General features: G+C 46.1%; 1 non-coding gene and 1 pseudogene across 1 annotated transcript; one reads left to right on the plus strand and one right to left on the minus strand.

The window, feature by feature from the left end:
• Window positions 1-12,429: 12,429 nt before the first annotated feature.
• LOC143402240 (vomeronasal type-1 receptor 1-like) lies at window positions 12,430-13,163 on the minus strand (annotated as a pseudogene).
• Window positions 13,164-16,949: 3,786 nt separating this feature from the next.
• Trnas-gcu (transfer RNA serine (anticodon GCU)) lies at window positions 16,950-17,031 on the plus strand. Its single transcript has one exon. It is a non-coding gene; the product is annotated as a tRNA-Ser (tRNA).
• Window positions 17,032-21,759: the final 4,728 nt, after the last annotated feature.

Raw genomic sequence — 21,759 nt, forward strand, 5'->3', positions numbered from 1 at the left:
CTCTCTCTCTCTCTCTCTCTCTCCCTCTCACTCTCTCTTTAAAAAAAAGAAAAAAAAACCCACAGTGCTCCATCCTGTAAAAAGAGAAATGCATCTAAAAGGAAATGTCAAATTTTATGAAAGCTAATGCAGTCACAATTCAGGTGAAATTGCAGGCTGAAGGCACAAAAATTTCCATAGACACTTGAAAAGATCTGTACCATTCTGACTTGTTAAATAAAGTAAGAGGGTAACCTTCTGCAAATATGCACCCAGAGCTCTCTCGTGGTACCAGATCCTGAACATTAGGACAGAGATGCCTAAGAGACTCTGGAGGGACATCTGTGTCCTCTGTCTTCAGGTCCTTCCTACAAACGGGCAGAGTGAGGTCCTAAGGCTCCGACCCTCTCAGCAACCCCCCTGCTCAGCCACAGAGAGTAAGCTCCGTGCTGCAGAGGAAATGTCACTTGTGCCTGTGAGGAAACCAGAACCTCAGGCCCACTCACCTGGGGCTGTGCTGCAGACAAGCTCTGTGTTGGTCCTTCTGACAAGGGCGGCTTCCCAGGTCCTATTGTACCTCTGGGTCCGTGGGGCTCTTGCCACATAAACCACCTCCAGGACTCCAGTTGTCACAGTGGCACCTGTCAGAGAGCATCAACCGCTCTGCACACCTCAGTCCCTGGAGTATGGCTTTCTCTCCCTCCACAATTACTGCTTTGTTTGGCTCAGAAGTAATCCCAGGCTTAATTGGGACATGATTATTTTAGTAAAAGTTTGTGCAGAGAAAGTGAACAACCAGCCAAGTTTCTGTGTCTGAGGTTCCATTTCTTGGCCTTCCCTTCCCCTTCCCAAAGGCCCACGACTGAATCAGAATGGGGCCAGGGTCTGAGACACAGAGGGTCACCTCCACTCATATTTAAGGCCCTCTCCACCCACAGGGATGTGGCACCTGATGACCAGCACTGGGGACTCTGCTCTCAGAGAAAGCCCCAACCAGGACCTGGGCAGGACCAAAGTCACCGTCCTACATCTGTGTACAGAGCTCACATTGCTGCCCTGGTGCTTTATTCCTCAATCATGAGACTGTAAGTGAGCCTGGACACTCAGAAGGATCCTCCCACCCTCCTTTAGAAATCAGTCCTGGTGCGAAGCTCAAGGACACCTCCACGGTCATCTACAGACAAGAATGACCCTTGCACAGGTTCACTCTGCTGCCGTCCTGGTCCCTGGTGCAAAGGACACCACCATGTTGATCTCAGGGCCGAGCTGAGGTGAGAAGAGCGTGGCTTCTCCACCAGGGAGCACAGCACAGGGCTGGGTGGGAGCCAAGGCCCTGGTCACTGTCCCTTCACTCCTGTGTGACCCTGTTCCCATACCAAGGGTGCACTTGGCACAGAGCAGACCCCAAACACTTGTGCATCTGGTGGAAGATGAGCCCTTTGAGGAGAGCACTATTGGGGCTCATTTGGATGAGAAGATGTCTCGGGTATGAAAGCAGGAAAATAAAATGGTTTACTCCATTCTCCTCCATCCAGGATTGGGTTCTGAATACCGTTTTCTGATACAAAGGAAGCAGAGCGTTTAACACAGAGGTTGTTTCAGGGCTAATTCAGAGAAAGGTAAGATGAGACTGAGCGTCTATTATGTCACAAGGTAAAGAAAGGATCCAAGAGGGACAGGCATGCCAACTAGGGGGCCAGCTTGCAGGGCTCTGCTGGCCAAAGTGAGAAAACCTGAGTCAAACTGAGTAATGACATAAGATGACATCACCTTCCCATGAACCAAGAACACAAAGGTGCACAATAAATGTAAGTGAACCAGGGAGAAGGGAAAGCTCTAACTTGCATGAAACACACAAATGATAAATGCAAAAGGAGAGCAGTGAAATTAGAAAATCGCCCTTTGCAACATCCTAAGAGCAATTTCTCCAGGAAGAGACCATCAGTGGATGCTCAGACCAGTGGGTGAGGGTTTAGGTGTCACAGAACATCAACATGGCCTGGAAGTGTCTCCCCCATGACTTACTCATGCCAAAGAATGAAAGAGTCACGTGGTGCTGGACACCTGTGGACACAGAGGGTAGCCGCGCAGTGCAGAGAGGACCCTCCAGCAGCATGCAGCCTGGAAAGTTGCGGTCAGCGCTCAGCGCCCTTCTCTACCGCACCTGCACAGGGCTCTCCTGAGTCTAAGCTCCAGGAAAAGTAGAAGAAGTCCATTGAAAGGAGACTCTATAATGTCCCTGTCTTTCAAAATCATTAGTGTCATAAAAGGCAAAGGGAGACTCAGGAATTTTAGAAAATAAAGGAGCCTCGAGAGACTGACATTTGGTGCTGTAGCACAGGATTGGGATCATCCTTTGACAGACAGATTCATTGGTACAGCTGGTAAAATCTAAATACGCTCTAACGGGTAATCTCCTGATTTTGGTTACTGCACTCTGGTATGTGAGTTGATATTTTGTTTTTAAGAAAGAAACATTGAAGTTGGGTGCGGTGGCCCACACCTGGAATCCCAGGGACTTGGGAAGTGGGCAGGAGGATCACAAGCTCCAGGCCAGCTCAGCCACTTAGTGAGGCCCTAAGCAACTAACTGCTGACCTGTCTGTCCAGTGGGGAGAGAGCTCAGGGGCGAGGTGCTACTGGGATCAATCCCCGGAACAAGAAAGAGAAAGTGTTAGAGTCTGTAAACAAGTCTGGATGGCGCCTGGCCAAATGCCAGAGGGAGTGGTTTGTGAAGTAACAAAAAACAAGCCATTAAGTGTGGAGATTCCTTATTGGTTGACTGCTGTATCTATTTTATGCTAATTAGATAAGCTGTGTAAAATGTATAAATATCAGTCAGATCCTACAATAAACGGCTCCTATTCCTGCTGCATCAACGTACACAAGTCATTCGTCACCCCCCAGTTATTCTGCTGCAGCCAGACTGCGGCAGATGGTGGCCCGTTACGGGGAGCCCCGGGACACTCTGGGGTAAGTGACGAAAAAAGCTGCCCGTCCATAGATAGGACGGGAGCAATCTGCACGTCCCTAGGCAGATAGGGCGAGAGGAAAAATGGCCATTTCGAGAAAATGGAGAAGATTGATGCAGTATGTTTTTGTCTTGTTTTGTCTTGAAATGTTGTATTGTCTTTGTGATGAAAATATGGAAGGGGTGAGAAGTATATTGATAAGGGAAAAAGGCACCCCAGTGGAACCAAGAATAGTTAGGGCATGTGTTGATAAAAGCCCAGAAACTCGAGTCAGAAAGAAAAAGAAAGTTCAGAAGAAGAAGGATTATCAGAAAAAAGTTGCAGCAAAAGACTATTACTGAATACTTTTCGATACCGGAGGGTGCGTGAAATGACAAGGCGGCTGCCACCTGCCCAAGCCGATCATGGCGCAGCAAAAATTTTCCAAGCGGCAGTTGCCGGCTCTTCCCCGCCCCCCTGCCCGGGGGAGCGGATCGCCACTGCAAGCCCAAATCTAGACCTGACCTGGAGGCACAGTCTCAAAGGCTTTTGCTCCCTGTGCCCGGAAGCAGTTTGAGTCTGGGACTCTCCCCAGGGCCATCTGGGGCTGCCTGGGATGCTACAGCTGGCAGAAGATGCTAATGGCGTCCCTGAAGTTTGATCATTTCCAAGGCCAGTAACTACAATGGGTCTCCCACACCTGGAGGCTGATGAGTAATGAGTACCATTAAGGCTTATTTCAAATGTAAAAAAACCTTGAATTAATGTACTAAATTGTTCAGAAGGTTGTTTTCTTAGTGAAATGCTACAGGATTTTCTTCAGCTATCTGGAGTTCCTGCCTTCGTCCCAGTGCCGGTGAAAATAAAGGTGAAAGAATTTACAATGTTGCTGAGAACCTGAGGAAACTTCAACTGAGAACGCGAGGAGACTTCGGAGCTGTTGCTGTTTCTGCTGCTACAACTTAAGCTAGCTGCCTGCAGAACTTACCTGGACTGTGATTTACTTGGACTGTGAGTTAATCTATTGAGACACTGCTTTATCTGGACTACGACCACAAACTGTAATCTACAACAAATTGTAACTTGATATCTTTACAAATGGTGTCATTGCTGGTATAATTTTTCCAAAGGCTTCTTGCATGGAGCCATCAATTGGCTTGGTATTGTAACATTTTGTATCCTCCCTTTCTGTTTCTAGCAGGTTATTTATGGTGTTTCTGTAAAAACCACTATGGTCGTTATTTAAATTAAACAAAAGGGGGAAATGTAGAGTCTGTAAACAAGTCAGGATGGCACCTGGCCAAATGCCAGAGGGAGTGGTTTGTGAAGTAACAAAAGCGAGCCATTAAGTGTGGAGATTCCTTATTGGTTGACTGCTGTATCTATTTTATGCTAATTAGATAAGCTGTGTAAAATGTATAAATATCGCTCAGATCCTACAATAAAGGGCTTCCATTCCTGCTGCATCAAGGTACACAAGTTGTTCATCACCCACCCCCCCACCCCCCACCCCCACCCCCCCACCCCCCCCACCCCCCCACCCCCCCCACCCCCCTTTCCTTGTTCTGCCCAGTCCCCAGGGCCCCTGAGTAGGAAGAGGCAGGTCCTTGGTGCAAGAGCGGAGGTGGACTACTTTGACTCTTTGTAATGAAAGACCCCAGCCCAGAAACCCCAGGCCCCATTGTGAAACCATCAGGGCGTGTTGCTAACCCACTAAACACCGGAGAGGTCTATCTGTTAATCAGTTAAGGGTAGTCCATTGTGAAAGGACAGGATGGTTGGAAAAGAACAAAAAAAAAAAAAAAACAGGTCCCAGGGCATTCTTAGGCAAATAGGAACTGATAACATAAAGTGAAGAACAACTTTGCCCTTTAGGTAATCTATATGCTGGGTTCAAAGTAACCAATAAGAAACCTGTTGCTTACCGCGCGCACGAAACCTGCCCCATTATCCTATAAAAGACCTGTACCCCAAAGCCCGGTGTGCCAGTTCACCAAAGCTCCGGCTGAGGTTTTGCTGAGCACCCGCAGGCGTCTGTGTCTGAATAAACCTCTTGTGTTTGCAGCCAGTGCCTCCTGCGTCTTTCTTGGACAGGGAATCGGTGGGTCTTTCAGTAACATGCATTTTAGTTTGATCCTGTAGTTTGCAACAGGTGGCGTCACTCCAAAGGAGCTTCTAACTTCTGCCCTTTAAGATCTTTCTCAGAATTCAGAAAGTGAGTTTATGCCATCTAGGCTGGAGAGGGAGTGAGCCTTCTTCAAGGAAATTTTCTATCCCACGAGTTTTTTGTTGTTGTTGTTGTTTTTGTTTTTTTTTTGTTTTGGGTTGTTTTGTTTTTGTTTGCACCAGGGATTGAATCCAGGGGCACTTAACTACAGTGCCACATCCCCAGAGCTTTAATTTGTTATTTTGTTACAGGGTCTCACTAAGTTGTTTAGGGCCTCACTAAATTGCTGAAGCTGGCTCTACACTTGCAATCCTCCTCCCTCAGCCTCCTCAACCATTGGGATTACAGGTGTGCACCACCATTCCCTGCACAAGTTAAATATTTTGCTCTGAGTGTCTTGATAGATTATCCTAAAATGAAGCCCTGAATCAGGAAACTAGGTCCACAGTATCAGTTTCGATTTATTTTTAGGGCCAAATTTATCACTATGCACCAGCAATCAAAGATCACTATACATAATGCCTTCTGCTGTCATGTATAACAAATTAGATTTTAAAATTTAAAGAAAAAAAGATCACTATACACCTAAAGAGAATGTGAGTGACAGATAAAAGTGAATGAGAAAAATATTAGGTAGAGGGAAGAAATTTATGAGGTGATTGCTACACAGAAAGGTAATTCAGTAAAGAAGTTACTTGAAATTGTAAGAGTAGAAATGAACAACATGACAGAATAACTGGAAAAAATGTGGAGGACATCATCCATAAAGTGGAGTAAAAGTTTAAGGAGAGACTTAAGCCACCGCACTCCTTGGCGATTACCAGAATAAGCTGAAAACATGTTCACACAAAAGCCTGTGCACTTTTATTCACAATTGCAGAAGCTCAGAAACAACCAAGATATACCTCAAAAGATGAGTGAATAAACAAACTGGTACCATGGGATATTATTCACCAACAAAGGACAATGAGATGTGGAGGGACTTCAAAGCTGCTAAGTGGAAGAAGCCAGTCCAACAGGCTACACCAGGCACATCGCAGACGCTGTCTGGGGCTTCCTGCCCCCTGCTCAGAGCTGCCCTGAACAGCTCTGGACACCTGCTGTCCCCGCCAGACCTGGACCCTGTAGTCCCTGCACTCGCTGATCCTGCACGACTGACTGGCACTGTGCAGTCCTTCCCGGGCGCCTAGAAGTCCCTCTGGTTAGTCAGAAGTAACCCTACTCACGCTCATTCCTCTGTGCGGTTCATTCATTCCACCAAAGAAACCCGGGAACCAAAACAGTCCAAAGGCAGTGGAACACTTGTTCCTGCTTCCTTTGGTATTCATGTTCCCACTAGGATTTCTTTCTTTGACTGAATGGTTGGTTGGTTGGTTGGTTGATTTTTGCACCACAAGGCTTGGAAACCGGCTTGGAAGCAGGCCACTTCTTCTCTAGGGCCCGTGTTAGAGTCTGTAAACAAGTCTGGATGGCGCCTGGCATTTTGCCAGAGGGAGTGGTTTGTGAAGTAACGCCAGGGAGCCATTAAGTGTGGAGATTCCTTATTGGTTGACTGCTGTATCTAGTTTATGTTAATTAAGATAAGCTGTGTGGAATGTGTATATACCCCTCCTGTCCTACAATAAACGGCTCCCACTCCTGCTGTATCAATGTACACAAGTTGCTCGTCACCCCCCAGTTATTTTGCTGTAGCCGGACTGCGGCAGATGGTGGTCCATTCCGGGGAGCCCCGGGACACTCAGGGTAAGTGACAAAAAAAAAAAGCTGCCAGTCCATAGATAGGACGGGAGCAAATCTGCTCGTCCCCAGGCAGATAGGGCGAGAGGAAAAATGGCCATTTTGAAAAAATGGAGAAGATTGATACAGTGTGTTTGTGTCTTGTTTTTGTCTCAGTGTATTGTATTGTCTTTGTGATGAAAATATGGAAGGGATGAGAAGTAAATTACTAAGGGAAGAAGGCACCCCAGTGGAACCAAGAATAGTTAGGGCACGTGTTGATAAAAGCCCAGGAACTCAAGTCAGAAAGAAAAAGAAAGTTCAGAAGAAGAAGGATTATCAGGAAAAAAGTTGCAGCAAAAGGCTATTACTGAATACTTTTCGTTACCGGAGGGTGCATGAATTGGCGGTGGCTGCCACGTGCGAGAGCCAGTCATGGCACAGCAAGGTTTTTCCAAGCGGCGGCAGCAGGCTCTTTCCCGCCCTCCGCCCTCCGCCTGCTGGAGCCCAAATCCAAACCTGACCCGGAGGCACAGTCTTGAAGGCTCTTGCTCCCTGTGCCCAGTGGCATTTTGAGTCCCGAACACTCCCTGGACTCTCCCTGGGGCCATCTGGGGCTGCCCAGAATGCTACAGCCGGCAGAAGACACTACCAGCGTCCCTGATGTTTGGTCATTTTCAATGCCAATAACTAAGCTACAATGGTTCTCCCACACCTGGAAGCTAATGAGTAATGAGCACTATTAAGGCTTATTTCAAATGTAAAAAAAAACCTTGAGATAATGTACTAAATTGTTCAGAAGGTTGTTTTCTTAGCACCTGCTGGAATACTACAGGATTTTCTTTAGCCATCCAGAGTTCCTGCCTTCATCCCAGTGCCAGTGAAAATGAAAGTGGAAGAATTTCCAGTGTTGCTAAGAACCCGACGAGACTTCAGATCAAGCTAGCTGCCTGCAGAACTTACCTGGACTGTGATTTAAGCTAGCTGCCTGCAGAACTTACCTGGACTGTGATTTACCTGGACTGTGAGTTAATCTATTGAGACACTGCTTTACCTGGACTGAGACAACAAACTGTATCTTTGCTAATGGTGTTGTTGCTGGTATAATTTTTCCAAGGGCTTCTTGCATGGAGCCATCAGTTGGCTTGGTATTGTGGCATTTTGTATCCTCCCCTTCTGCTTGTAGCAGATTATCTGTGGTGTTTGTGTAAAAACCACTATGGTCATTATTTAAATTAAACAAAAGGGGGAAATGTAGAGTCTGTAAACAAGTCTGGATGGCACCTGGCATTTTGCCAGAGGGAGTGGTTTGTGAGGTGGAGCCAGTGAGCCATTAAGTGTGGAGATTCCTTATTGGTTGACTGCTGTATCTAGTTTATGCTAATTAAGATAAGCTGTGTGGAATGTATAAATACTGCTCCTGTCCTACAATAAAGGGCTTCCACTCCTGCTGTATCAAGGTACACAAGTTGCTCGTCACCTCCCTGGTTATTTTGCTGCCGGACTGCGGCAGGCCGGTCCTGAGGCACGCAGGTGTTTGGGGAGCAACGAATTTCTGCTTTCTGGGCTCATCCTGCTGTTCCCTAGAATGCCTTACTCCTGATTTCATAGGGCAGTACTCATGTGCGTCCCCACCCAGTCCACACGCCTACCAGCAGGTGTAACCTTTTTTATTTTTATTTTTGGTAACAGCCTTTCTAGTTGGAGAGAGGTGATATTTCATTGTGGTTTTGACTTTCACTACCCTGAGAACTGGTGCTGGTGAACATTGGTATTTCTGAGAAAAGTATATGTAAGTCTATTGCCCATTTTTAACTCAGGGAATTTTGTTATTGCTACTGAAGTTTTCATCTGTGTGTTTCATTATTGACGCTTTTATTTTGTTCCATCTTTTGCTGTTGCTTGTTCCTTTGTTTGCATTGCTTAGGATGCAACCAGAGCCCTGCCTGTGTGAGGGAGGCTGCCTCCCACTGCGCTCCCTTCTGGGCCTCTGCCATTGAGCTCGGTTTCTTATGTGTCCTGTGAGCGCAGGGGGATGGCATTTCCAACCATGGCCTTTCTTGTCTCTTCAGTCTGTTCCTTTTTTCTTTTCCTGTCAGGAGTATTTTAGTTTGATGAATGCTTTTGTCTAGTTTTGCTTCTCTTTTTGATGTCTAGACCAAAAATTCGTTCCGTTTCTCATGCCCTAGGTTTTCTGCTAGATTTTCATAGTTTCAGGTCTTACGCTGAAGTCTCTAACCCATTTTGAAAAGGTTTTTGGCTGGAGAGACACAAGAGTCTAGTGACATTCTCCTCCTTGTAGACATGCAACTTCTAAGCACCATTATGGAAAAGACTTTCCTTTCTCAAATGCATGTTCTTAGCATCTTTGTTGAAAATGAGGTGGCAGCAGATGCATGGATGTCTTCTAGGCTCTCTGCTGGGTCCCATCAATGTGTGTGTTTTATGCCAATACCGTGATGTTTTGATCAACAGCCTTGCAGTGTGTTGCATCCTATAATCGTGTGATGCTTCCTGCTTTCTTATTTTTGTTCCAAATTGATTTGACTGCATTTTAAATTTTTTGTGGAATCTCCATGCTGCTTTTATAATAACTGGTATTCCCATTGACAGAGTACAAAAGACACCCAAAGTCACTTTTCCATATCCACAGGTCATTTTTCCCCTGTTCCCCTGACAACACTTACCATCTCTTTTCTCCTGAATAGCAGTCACTCTAACAGGTGTGAGGTGGTGTCATTTTGGTTGTGATTTGCACTACTGATGTGTGGGCCTGCTTACATATATGTTAGACATTTGTATATTTTCTTTGGAAAAACATTTTTTCAGGCCCCTTGCCCATTTTGTTAAATTTCTTTTTTCTTTTTTTTTTTTTTTTAGTATCCATTTTTTTTTTTTAGTATCCTTGATCAGTATTTATTTATTTTTATGTGGTGCTGAGAATTGAACCCAGTGCCTCATAGATGCAAGGCAAATGCTCTGCCATTGAGCCATAATCCCAGCCTCTGCCTTTTTTTTTTTTTTTTTTTTTTTTTTTTTTGGTACCAGGGATTGAAAGGGGCGGGGCACTGGACCACTGAGCCACATCCCCAGCCCTATTTTGTATTGCCTCAGCCTCCCAAGCAGCTAGGATTACAGGTGTGCACCACCACACCCAGCTGCCCCTGCCCATTTTAACCAGGTTATTTGTACAAGTTCCTTAAATAGTTTGAACATTAAACCTTTACTAGTCATAGGGTTTGCAAATATTTTTCTTATTCCATGGGTGGCCTTCTCACTGTGATAAGTGATTTCATTCTGTGCAATAGTTAGTTTGATGAAGTTTCACTTGTAATTTTTCTATAGTTCCTCAACTTTCAGCATCATATTAAAAAACTCACTGGCAGGTCCAAAGTCAAGTAATGTTTCCCATGTACCCTGACTTGGTGCTTTCTGATTTCAGTATCAGCCTACATCTTTATTAGACTTTAAGATGAGTTCTGTGCATGGTGTAAATAAAAATCCAATTTGGGGCTGGAGTTGTGGCTCAGCAGTAGAGTGCTCGTCTAGCATGTTTGAGGCCCTGGGTTTGATTCTCAGCACCACATAATAAAAAATAAAATAAAGGTAACATGTCCAACTACAACTAAAATAAAATATTTTTTAAAAAAAATAAAAATCCAATTTTATATTTTGCAATTTTAATCATGTGCTTCTCTCTTTATTTTCTGCTGATGACATGAGATGCATTTAAATTTTCTCAACTCCATTCTGACTTTTTGGAGGGAGACAGAATAACACTTATTTAGGGAAAGCAAGCTCCAGGCATGTCTTGGCTGCCTTTGCCAATAATCACAAAATATCCTTTGTTCACTGGATACTTTGTTATCTGTTCTTCATGACTCCACTCTCACCCACCATTCCTACGTTCCCTTCCAGGATCTGCACTCCTTCGCCTTGAACTATAACCAGTGACCTATTCAGGAATGAGCCACTTTGAGCCACTTTGTCGTGTTTTGGGGTTTTTTTTCTAAAGAGAGAATTTTTTTAATATTTATTTTTTCAGTGGACACAACATCTTTTATTTATTTATTTTTTTTTTTTTATTTTTATGTGGTGCTGAGAATCGAACCCAGTGCCCGGCGTAGGCCAGGTGAGGATGTTACCGCTTGAGCCACATCCCCAGCCCTTGTCTTGTTCTTTATGCTAGATGTTAAGAGGAGACTGTCAGAGGAGAACTGTGGAACTGAGCTAGATGGTACACTTCTTGTCTTCCAGAAAGTCACAGTTATATGAAGAAAATAAATTGATAAGCGTATTAGAGTATGACATAATAGCGTTACTAAGATACTTAAAGTCTATGTGGACATGTGTGAGCAAACCAAAAACAAATGTGCATTCACTTTCATTTTCTTGAGAAGTTAAACACCCAAATATATCCAGGGCCACGAGAGAGACATAGAAGGAACATCCTTCCCAGCAGAGGCAAAGCCCTCTGTGTCCCCTCTGATATTTTGCACCATGAATATGTGCAATAGGAAGATAGTTATTTCCCTAAATAAGAAAGAGCACATTGGAGTTCTCTAAAGACAGGGAGACTGACCGGATCAGACAGCATTAAGATTCTAACAGCTGCTGTTTTGAAATAAGCCATGAATTGTTTTCAATATTAATTTTTCACTCATTTGTTAAAAAATGCATCCAAGTGTTTAGCAAATCAGAAAATACAGAAAGAAAACAAATTCTACTATGCTTCCATTAACTTACCTTCTCTCAAAAGAGGTGACTAATCTTTAGTTTCTCTTGTGTTCTTGCAATTTTCATATGTAGATAACATTCAATTATATATATATTATATTTAAATGCTATTACCCTTCATAGCTTTATAATTTAATTAAAATGAAATTGCTAATTATAAATACACCCCACATATTATTGCATATCACAGTTCGAACTCATTTTTCTACAAGTTCTGTAAAATCCCTTGGATGGATGGATATTTATGAATATCTTCAAATAACAAGCAAAATAATCCCTTCTTTGGATATTGAAGTTTTTAAAAAAATAACACTACAATCTAAAATAGGCTTCATGCTGTTTGTCCTATAAGGATACTTTGAAGATTGGGTCCTAGAATTGGACTTCTTGGGTCTGGAGATGAATACATAAGTAATCTTGACATGATTTTCTAAATTGTTCTTCGGCGTCTCACTAGCAGAAGTGGTGGTATGAAAGAGCCACCTAACATGCGGGAGAACATCAGCTGCTTCCTGAAGAGTGGCAGGAAGGACTAAGGGGAGATAGCTGTGTCCCTCCAGCTCCCGATGGCCTTTGTCCACTGTCACCAGCTTTGAGGTCTGAGAATGCACCTCTGTGTGACTCATGTACAATTACTGGGTCACAGCAACACAAAACTAACAGTGATTTCAAACTTATTGAAAGAATAGATGAATTGGACATTTTCTCCAAGTCTTTTTCTGTTAGTGAGCATGAAAACATGGAGCCAGATGTCCATCTCTGTGAATCAGCACAAATGGGCCGAGAATTCAAAATCAAGGGTCAGAAAATTTTGAACATCTAATGCCATGGAATAATTCTCTAGGGAGACAGTTGAATATAAAGACATAAAATAATCTGTCTAATAGAAGAAGTGAAAACAAAGCATCAGAAGGAGAACACTCTTCGCAGCCTTCACCTCAGGGGGGGTTCTGTAGAGGAGCTTGGAGGTCTGAAGGTGGAGCACCTGCTGGTGGTGCTTGTGGAGGAGGAAGACCATGTAGCCACTGGCCCAGCCCATGACACCCTGGAACACAGCATCTCGAAGGACCATGAGAGCAAGAAAAATCCACCTGATTATCAAGTTTTTTGGTACAAAATAATAGTAGTTGTACCTCTTGCTAACTTCTGATGTGTTTAGGCTGCTGATGTTTTTTATAAAATGGTTAACTCATGCTTATCAAGGATTTGAGAATCCAACAGAAGAGCAACAAGGGAAGCAGGTGCCATGCAGACCTGGGCTGCAGCCTCCCCCACTGGAGGCTCTGGGGCTGATGGTGATGGCCTGGACCACTGTGAGGAGACTGGTGCTGCAGATGGACAGGCCCCGGGCCACCCTATTGAGGTAAATCACAATCTTACAGCCTGCGTCACCTAGGAGGTTTCCAAACCAAAGCTGGCTATTGTCCTTGGTGTGCCTTTGGTAAAAAGCATTAGGATATTTGCAGAAGCCAAGTGGATGAGAATGAGGTGTGTAGGTTTCTTCTCACTGCCTCTGAAAACGTAAATGTAGCTCACAAGGACAAAGGTGTTCCCATCACTGCCCAGTCCTCTTAGGATCATGAAGGTTGTTCCCTTGACTAGGTCCAGAACCATCCATCTCCAGACAGGGAAGCTTGGATTCAGCAGACACCTTTGTAAAGAAAGCCACAGCAATCGTGAGATGCATCTGCTAAAACAATTTTATATCAGCAATTTCCAGAGTATAAGAACAGGCAGGGATATACATAACTGCAGATTTTTGTCCAAGTTACTAGCCCTTTTCCTGGGGCACTCTTTATTTGTCATTCTATGTAACAGCCAGCACCATCTTGAGGACTAGTATTCAGTCAAGTTTTCCCCCCAAATTTCTTCAAAGCCTCATAAAAGAAACCCCATCTACCTGTTGAAATCCGTAATATCCCACCTATGTTAAGCCTCTGCGTAGTTCATTAAACACACAGTTCCCCAGCCAGAATTTCTTCCTGCCTTTTTTATTTCCTTCCATCATATTCTCATTAATCTATTTGAAAAACTCATGCTTGACCTGTCTATCTACCCTGCCCCGACACAGACACAAAATTCTACTGTCAACATATTTAACGTCTTGTAAATTCATCCATGTTTAAATTTGCTCAGGGCCTGTCATTTCATTGCATGTTCCTTTCTATCCATCATTTTGGTTAGCATGACAATTTCTCAGTTTGCTTTTTGCTTCAAGTATTGTCTTTGATGATAGTACCTTCATATTTCCGTACTTCTTAACCCCAAAATTATTCTGTGATTTCACTGCTTACAAATACTCAGTGTTTTGTGTTTTTTTTTTTGTTTGTTTGTTTGTTTTGTTTTGTTTTTATTTTGTTTTTTTAATACTCCTCAGCATGAAGCCAAACTGCATAGTTTTTCCAGGATGGATCCAATAGTTGAAGCTGAGTCAGCCAAAGACATCTAGGAAAAAGTCTCTTCCCTGAGAAACCAGTAAACAACAGGAAGCAGTCGGGGAGGGTGCCCCAGAGAAACCAGCCAAAGCTCCTCCTTAAAGGCCATTAGCCTCGAAAGGAAGGCTGGGTCAGTTCTGCTTGCAGTGGTGTCTATCAAAGGGTTAGGATGTGAGGAATGCGCACCTGCTACATGCTATCAGGAGAGGAAGGCAGTGTATGAGTTGGGAATCCCCAGAAAAACCTCTCTGTAGAAAAGTAGGTGGAGAGACATTGGGCATGATGAACGAACAAAGTCACTCCAGAAGAATCAAGAGGGTCAAGAGGGCATTTTATGGCTGCTGCAGAACACTGGGGGAAGCCCGAGCTGTGTCTTTTTTTCTAATATAGTCAACAATAGGAAAATGCTTTGATCTTTATCATCCCAGCGGATCTCATGCAAGCCTGGACAGGATGTTACCTTTTCACACTTTACCTTTTCCCATCTCAGTCTCACCCAAGAACTTATGCTAAACTATGTTTGGTTTCTGCAGAACACGGAAACCAGGCTGTTAGAAATAAACCCAGGATTTACATAAGTTCTGTGTGCTTCAAGTGTCCTTCTGCAACCTACCCCTCTTCTTCCTGCAAATCAGTAAAGGGTTGCTTTTCTCTTCTCTCTGATGAAGGTCTCTGGCAGCATGAAGTGCAGGAATTCAGGCTGTGCCCAGGTTTGGCACCAGGCAGCCCCTGGGTTTAGGAATATCAGTTACTGCCTTTCAACCTCTGTTTCCTCCCCTGCCTGATGGGGAGGCTGAAGACTGTGCCAATGCAGGAGAGAAGGCAGCACACAGTCCTAAACGTCAAATGCATGATGCCCTTGGCTACAGGCTTTAGTGACAGGCATAGCAGTTGTAATAACTCTGGGGAATAAGTGGATGGACTGCTTATTCTGAGACGGGGTGCCATAAAGGTGACTACAGTGAATTTGCCTCAGTACCCCGAGTACTTACCAAACCTGGTCTTCTTTCACATCTTTCTAGTGACTCTTATTTTCCCAGGATTCTCTCACTTTCCCAGACTTTCACAGCCTGACACACCTCTCAGACACACCTCTCAGACAGAAGGAAGAATGACAGAGGAGGAATATTATCCCAAGTTGCATTAGGAACAGTGTCGTGAACTATTATAAAAGACAGGCTTCGCATTCAGAGAGACGTGCAGTGCCCCTTCTGGGCCTAACACCCTGCAGCTGAAGCAGGCAAGCCCCTCCATTCCAGGCCCCGTTGTCCACAGTCAAATGTGAGATTAGTGTTGCTTGCTGCATAATACCAACTAAATTTAAAGGATGTTACCTCAAGTAATAATATCAGGCTGAAAAGCACCAGTAATAATTAATTCTCAAGAGAGAAACTGTGTTTTTAAATAAAAATTATTGTAGGAAGTCCACCAAATGGCAGACCTACAAAGAAGGAAGTTGACTTACATGGATGGCACAATATTAGGTGTAAGAACAGAGAGCTGAAGAATGGATGCAGAAAGAATACCTCTGAATTAAGCACTCTGCACTTGGGGCCCTGGTAATATAATACAAGTGCAAAGGCTGCCCCTTGCAGCACAGTAACACACCAAAACTTAGGGGCAGAGACCTTGGGAAGCTGAAGATGCTGGCAGTCATAATGCAGGACCACACGGAGCCTGAGGAGAGCTGAGCGTTTCCTGGAGGCAGGCAGTCCTCTGTCTCTGGAACTTCAGAGCACACCACAGAGCTCTGATGAATCCAGTTCCTGAACACAGGGCGAACAGGCTCCAGCACATCTACGGGGACATCTGCTGTGAAGGGCCCCTGCATCTTGCTGGCCCAGGTGCCTACAGGTGCCAGAGAGTGAAGGTCCTAAGGCTCAGACGCTCTCAGCAACTATTTGTATTCACTGAAAGAGAATGAAACCTGTGCTTCTTAGGAAATGTCACCCGGCACCGTGCGGAAAGCAGGACTCATGCCCACTCTCCTTGGTGGCTGGGCGCAGACCAGCTCTGCACCCGTCCTTTAACAAGGTGCCGCTCCCGAGGTGGGAAAGAGGACAGCCTCTGAGACACACAGGATGGGTCACTTCCCTTCCTTCTCAAGTCCTCTTTACACTCAGGAATAGAGTCTATGTGAGAGGCTGTAGCTCTGGAATAAAGACAGTTAATGAAACACCAGTTACTCCAATCACACGTCACCCTGAGATGAGCCTTGGGTGACAATTGTGTGTCGAGTCCTCCTAACTGAGGAAGAGATGGGTTTTAGATCCTGTCCTTGCGGTCTGTGCCTGCTGGCTGTACACGGGGACCGCCTTGTGCTTGCAGCCTCCAGAGCAGCTCCTGTGTCCCATTCGGTTCTGTATCTCTTCAGGAATAAAATCATTTTCTCTCCCTTTAGAAGCGGTTTGGGGGGTTGGCTGGAGATTGGGTTTTGATCATCCTTGCTCAGGACACACACAATAGATAGCAGCATCAAGATTTGAACCCAAGAGCAGAGCCCCACATCACACAGGGTGGCCTCTGCTGCCGGTCCCCCTTTCAGTCTGACTCACTGTCTCTGGATCTCACTAGGCTCACATGTCGCACAGAATAGAAAACCGCCCAAGTAGGGGGACGGACCATAAATGACGATGGTGACGCGGAGCCAGGAGTGGAGGTGGTTCCCCTAGCTTCCTCCCTGTCGCAGCCCAGCCTCAGCCGCACGGAGTGACCAGCCGCCCTGCTGAGACCGGGCTCCCAGGCGCAGAGGGCGACCCAGGGCCGGGCCTGGCTCCCTGCGGCGCACAGGTGTCTCCCTACACTGCATCGGGAGGCGCCCAGCACAGCAGGCGCCTTGGCGCGCGGAGCCATGGCGCCTCCCGCCGGGCTGTGGCCGGTGCTGCGGACGCTGGCCCGGTCCTCCGTGCAGTCTGTCGAGCACCTGCCTAAGCTGGTGGGGGGGGAAGCAGCATCACTGCCCTGTGACGAGGTGGCCGAGTGGTTAAGGCGATGGACTGCTAATCCATTGTGCTCTGCACGCGTGGGTTCGAATCCCACCCTCGTCGGTGCCTTTTCGGTACTCTAGAAAGTGGGGTTGTGGCTCAGTTCTGGCCAAGTTTCTCAGGACTCCCTAAGTTCTCCTGGCAAGGGAAGGAGGGTTAACACCTCACCACCTTCAGCTGGAGAGAAGCCCATTCCCACCAGTTTTACAAATTGCTAATGTGAACAGTAAAATTCAGCAGAAAGAAAAAGTCCTCAGACACAAAGGCAGAAATCCAATTAGATTCTCAAGATCTGAAGAAATGTGTGGCCCAGAAGGAGATGGTCAGGGTTTTCCTGGACGAGCATAAATCCAAAAACTTTACTCTTGCAGACCCCCAAGGTTCTTCACATGCCTTGGTAACTGTGCAGAGATAGAAGTTCACCTGATTGAGGGTCTGTCCTAAACACTTCCTTTTAAACTCTTGTTTTCATCTTAATAGCTGCATTATAGGCCAAAGGAGCTGATGTGCGATAATCCAGTTTACCAGGCTCCTGTTTCTGAAATGTCTAGTCTCTTAGGAGAATTGATGGTTTAAGGGATTGTTGTAGAAGTAGATCAAAGGCCCTGCTCATCTCTGGCTGTGGCTGATAAGAAGCCAGGTTCTGTCCTTCCTCTTTGCAGTACCTCTGTCTGGACAGAAGGGACCCAGTTCCCCCAGAGACCCTGGCCAGACTGGAACAGTGGTGATCTATACACTTCATACCTAGATGAAGTGAAGCAGACACGGCATATTCAAATGTATCTCCAGCCCACTTCATGGGTAGCATGGCTAGAATCTTTCAAGTTCCATTTTCTAAGAATTTTTGTTTGCTATAAGCCTGTCAGACTGACTGCAAATATTTTTCCTGTTAGTTCTCAATTAATTTTTAAAATAATTCAATCATAGAAACTTTAAAAATACACTGAAGTTTATATTACTATAAAATATCCATGAAATTATCTCAGAACTCCATCTTTTCAGTTTTGAAATTCCAATTTACAAAATAGCATTTTTTAAATCTTTAAACTTTTTCTCTTGGACACTTACCCTGCATGCACAAGTCCATAAACGTTGTGCCAACTTAATCACATAGCAAGCACATGTGCAGCCCTGGCAAAGGCTAGGCAGTGGTGTCTGTCCCTGGCTAAGAGGACTCCCGGAGAGTCATTGTCCCTTCCCCACAACAGCAACCACTGATGGACTTTGGCTTCCATTACTACTTTGCATTTTCTTATTATTTTAGCACCAATTTATTCTTAAATGTTAATCCTTACTTATACCTGAGCATTATATAAGTAAAATCATATATATTTTCTACTTTTTCCTAATATTCCATAAGTTTCATTTCTCTGTGTCGATGTCACCCCTCTATTGAGATTTTGTGTGGAATGCCACAAAGTGAATACCCTGCGACTTATTTATCACTTGTCTTCATTATCTCTCCCTGGAGGAAGGCGCCCTGGAGCTTAATACATTTATCATCTTCTCATTTCTGAGGTCAGGAGTCTAGGCGCAGAGTGACTTAGCCAGGTCCTCTGCTCAATGTCCCTCAGGACACTGCAACCAAGCCTGGGTCCAGCAACACCAAGGTCAGAGTAGTCCCTGACCTCCTCGGGACGTGAGAGGCCCTGGTGGGGGCGCCTGCCGTTTGGGGGCCACTCTCCACTCCTGTCCTCCACACTCTGCAGGACAGTCTCAGCAGAGTGGCTGGGTCCATCACAGCAAGCCCGCCAGAAGAGCCAGGAGAGGGGCAAGACAGAGGTCACCACCTCCAAAACCTCATTTGGAAGCGCTTTCCCAAAGCATGCGATGCTCTTCTCAAAGCAGATTAGATGACTCCGAGGGCGCCTTTCCCGAGGGTGTGGATCTTTTCTTCCTGTAAACTCACACCACAAACACCCACTGAAGAATGGGTGAGGGGTCTGAAAAGTCAATTTTCTAAGAAGGACATGAAATGTCCAGCAGGTATGTGAGCAGGTGCCCAACATCACTGATGACCTGGGAAATGTAAGTCAAAACCACCACAAGATGCCTCCTCATGCCTGTGAGGTTGTCCGCTCTCTAGTGGACAATGCATAAAAAGTATCAGTGCAGGTGGGAGTGGAGAAAATGATCTTTGATATAAAAATATGGCATTTTGGTTATTTTTTTATGCTTTTAGTGAAGTGGCACCCCCTCTCTCCACAGAAAAAGTCTTAACTGGGCTTCTCCAGGAATTCTCACCATGGCTGATTTGGGGACCGTCAGCCAAAGAGTCTCTGAGAAAAAGTTCAAAATGGATAAACTTCCTATTTTCCTGTTGCCCTGTTTAGCTTGGCCACTGGCCAGGAAGATACCAGCACTCCAGGTGCTGGGCACCCCCTTAATAATTTTTCACAAACGTATCCAGTATCATAGTTTGTAGAAATGTGCTAATGAGGCCTCTGGCCTTGAGCTGGGCTTCACAGGGATGTCTACATTTTTAAGATGAGTTACAATTGGGCTCCTTGGTAACAGCTGGCAGGGGGAGGAGAGAGAGGGGAGAAGAAGCTCCCCCCCTTCTCAGGTGTTGTCCTTGAAGGGTTAACTTGCCCAGAACAGTGAGAGAAAAAGCTGCCTTTATGTGAACTTTAGCTGACTATGAACTTCTGAGCCCCTCCCCTTACATGCTGGGTATAAAACTCTGAAACTCCCTGAACTCGGGGTTCAGGGGATTGATTGGTTATAGCAAAAGCTGTGCCCTCTGAACCTGGCTGCAGCCAAATAAAACTGTTTCCTGCTGTCTTCGGTGCCCTGCCTCGTTTGTCCCTACAACATTTTTGGCGACCACGAAGGGACACAGGAAGTAAGGAAGGCTATTCTGCCTCTCTTGTCTCTGGGGACCGGCTTCCCTGGGCCGATGGGGGACTGCAGTCCCCTTGGCGGGGCCCAGGCCACTCTTGGCCTGAAGGAGGATCCACTCACCCAGCGCCCTGGGGCTGCCACCCCGGAGCACAACGGAACCCACAGGCAGCAGGAACCAGAATTAGGGTTTTGGAGCAGCGCCCATGTGAACAGGTAGGACCCGGGTCCATTTGGTTTGCAGCCCACCTGACTTCCCCTTCGAGGCCTAAGCGGGTGGAAGAGAGGCTTGATCACCCTCTGTTGGGTCCCAAGTACCCTCCAATGAGGTTGGAGCTGAAACGGACCCGGGGAGTCGCCCGAGGAGCCTCTGTTTGGGGTCAGCGAGCAGAGGGGACACCGTGACTCCCTTTTCTGTTTGGTTTGGAGTTGTTGGAACTTGGGCAGTATAGAAATTCTGTCCTGGCCATGTCTGTGGGAAAGTGTGTGAAAGTGTGTGCATGAGACGGACAAAGGGAAGGGTTCCGACCCAACCCGAGGGCCGAAGCGAGTGCCGAGTCCTGATCTGTGGTTCCATGGCACCTCATAGAGTCTATGGCAGAATTTCACCAACCAACGTCCAGGTGAAAGCTCCAGGTCGGGGTTCATACCGACCCGCAAGGATAAGAGGGCCCTAAGTCCCCGCGAGGGGAGCGACACCGACTCAGGGTGGAACATGGGAGGCACACAAAGTAAACAGAGTTCCTTGAACCCCTTGGAATGTATGTTAAAAAAATTTAAAAAGGGCTTTAAGGGAAATTATGGGGTGAAACTCACTCCACAAAAGTTGCGTTCTCTCTGTGAAGCAGAATGGCCCACCTGAGGTGTGGGCTGGCCACCAGGAGGATCTTGAGATGACAGAGTTATTGCTGAGGTCCTTTGAATAGTTGTTGGTTCTCCTGGGCACCCAGACCAGTTCCCTTATATTGATTGCTGGCAACAAATAGTACCGAAGCAGCCCCCTTGGTTGAGAGCCTGTCTAGATGGACAGTCCAAGCTGATGTCAGCACGAAGCACTGCAGCCTCGAAGACACAACGGAAGGCAAATAGACAGAAGGAACCTGACAGAAAAAAGCCAGAGGAGAAACCAGTGTTGCCCATGAGCCAGCAGAGACCCCACCACCGTAAGCACCACTCTACCCAACCTGACCGAGACCACTGGGACAAGAGCCTGCACCCACAGCCCCTCATCCTCAGAGGTACAGACAAGAGTTCTCCAGCACCCGCTGCTCCTTCCTCCATTCGTCCTCAGAGCCGGGAGCTTCCCCTGAACCTAGTCTCGTCTTCCACCTCCTGAGGCCAGAAGGGAGCCCGTCCTAAGACTAGAGCCATTACTCAAGGAGAGTGCTCAGATGCCTTTACGAAGCTAGAGGACCAGCCTGTGTTGACCAGGAAGGAAATATTCCAGGGGGACTATGCACTTATATGTATCAGCCTTTCACCTCCACGGACCTTTTAAATTGGAAAAATCTACTCCCTCCTATACAGAAAAGCCTCAGGCCATGACTGATTTGATACAATCCATTACACAAACTCACCAGCCTACCTGGGTGGCCTGCCGCCAGCTCCTTCTGACTCTATTTAATACAGAGGAACGTAGACGGGCAACCCAAGCAGCCTTAAAATGGCTAGAGGAACAGGCTCCAGATGCACAAGGCAATATCCAAGCCTATGCCCAGGCCCAGCTCCCGGACACGGACCCCGGATGGGACCCCAACAATGAGGAGGACCTCCGAAAGATAAGGAGATATCGGGAGGCTTTCATAGGAGGCCTAAAGGAAGGAGGAAGGAAAGCCCTGAATATGAATACGATATCCGAAGTGATCCCGAAACCAGACGAAAGCCCCAGTCAACGCTGCGAACGACTGTGTGAGGCCTTTGACTCTTTACTCCCTTTGATCCTGAGGCACC

The sequence above is a fragment of the Callospermophilus lateralis genome, chromosome 6 (genome assembly GCF_048772815.1).
Source record: "Callospermophilus lateralis isolate mCalLat2 chromosome 6, mCalLat2.hap1, whole genome shotgun sequence".
NCBI classification, from domain to species: domain Eukaryota; kingdom Metazoa; phylum Chordata; class Mammalia; order Rodentia; family Sciuridae; genus Callospermophilus; species Callospermophilus lateralis.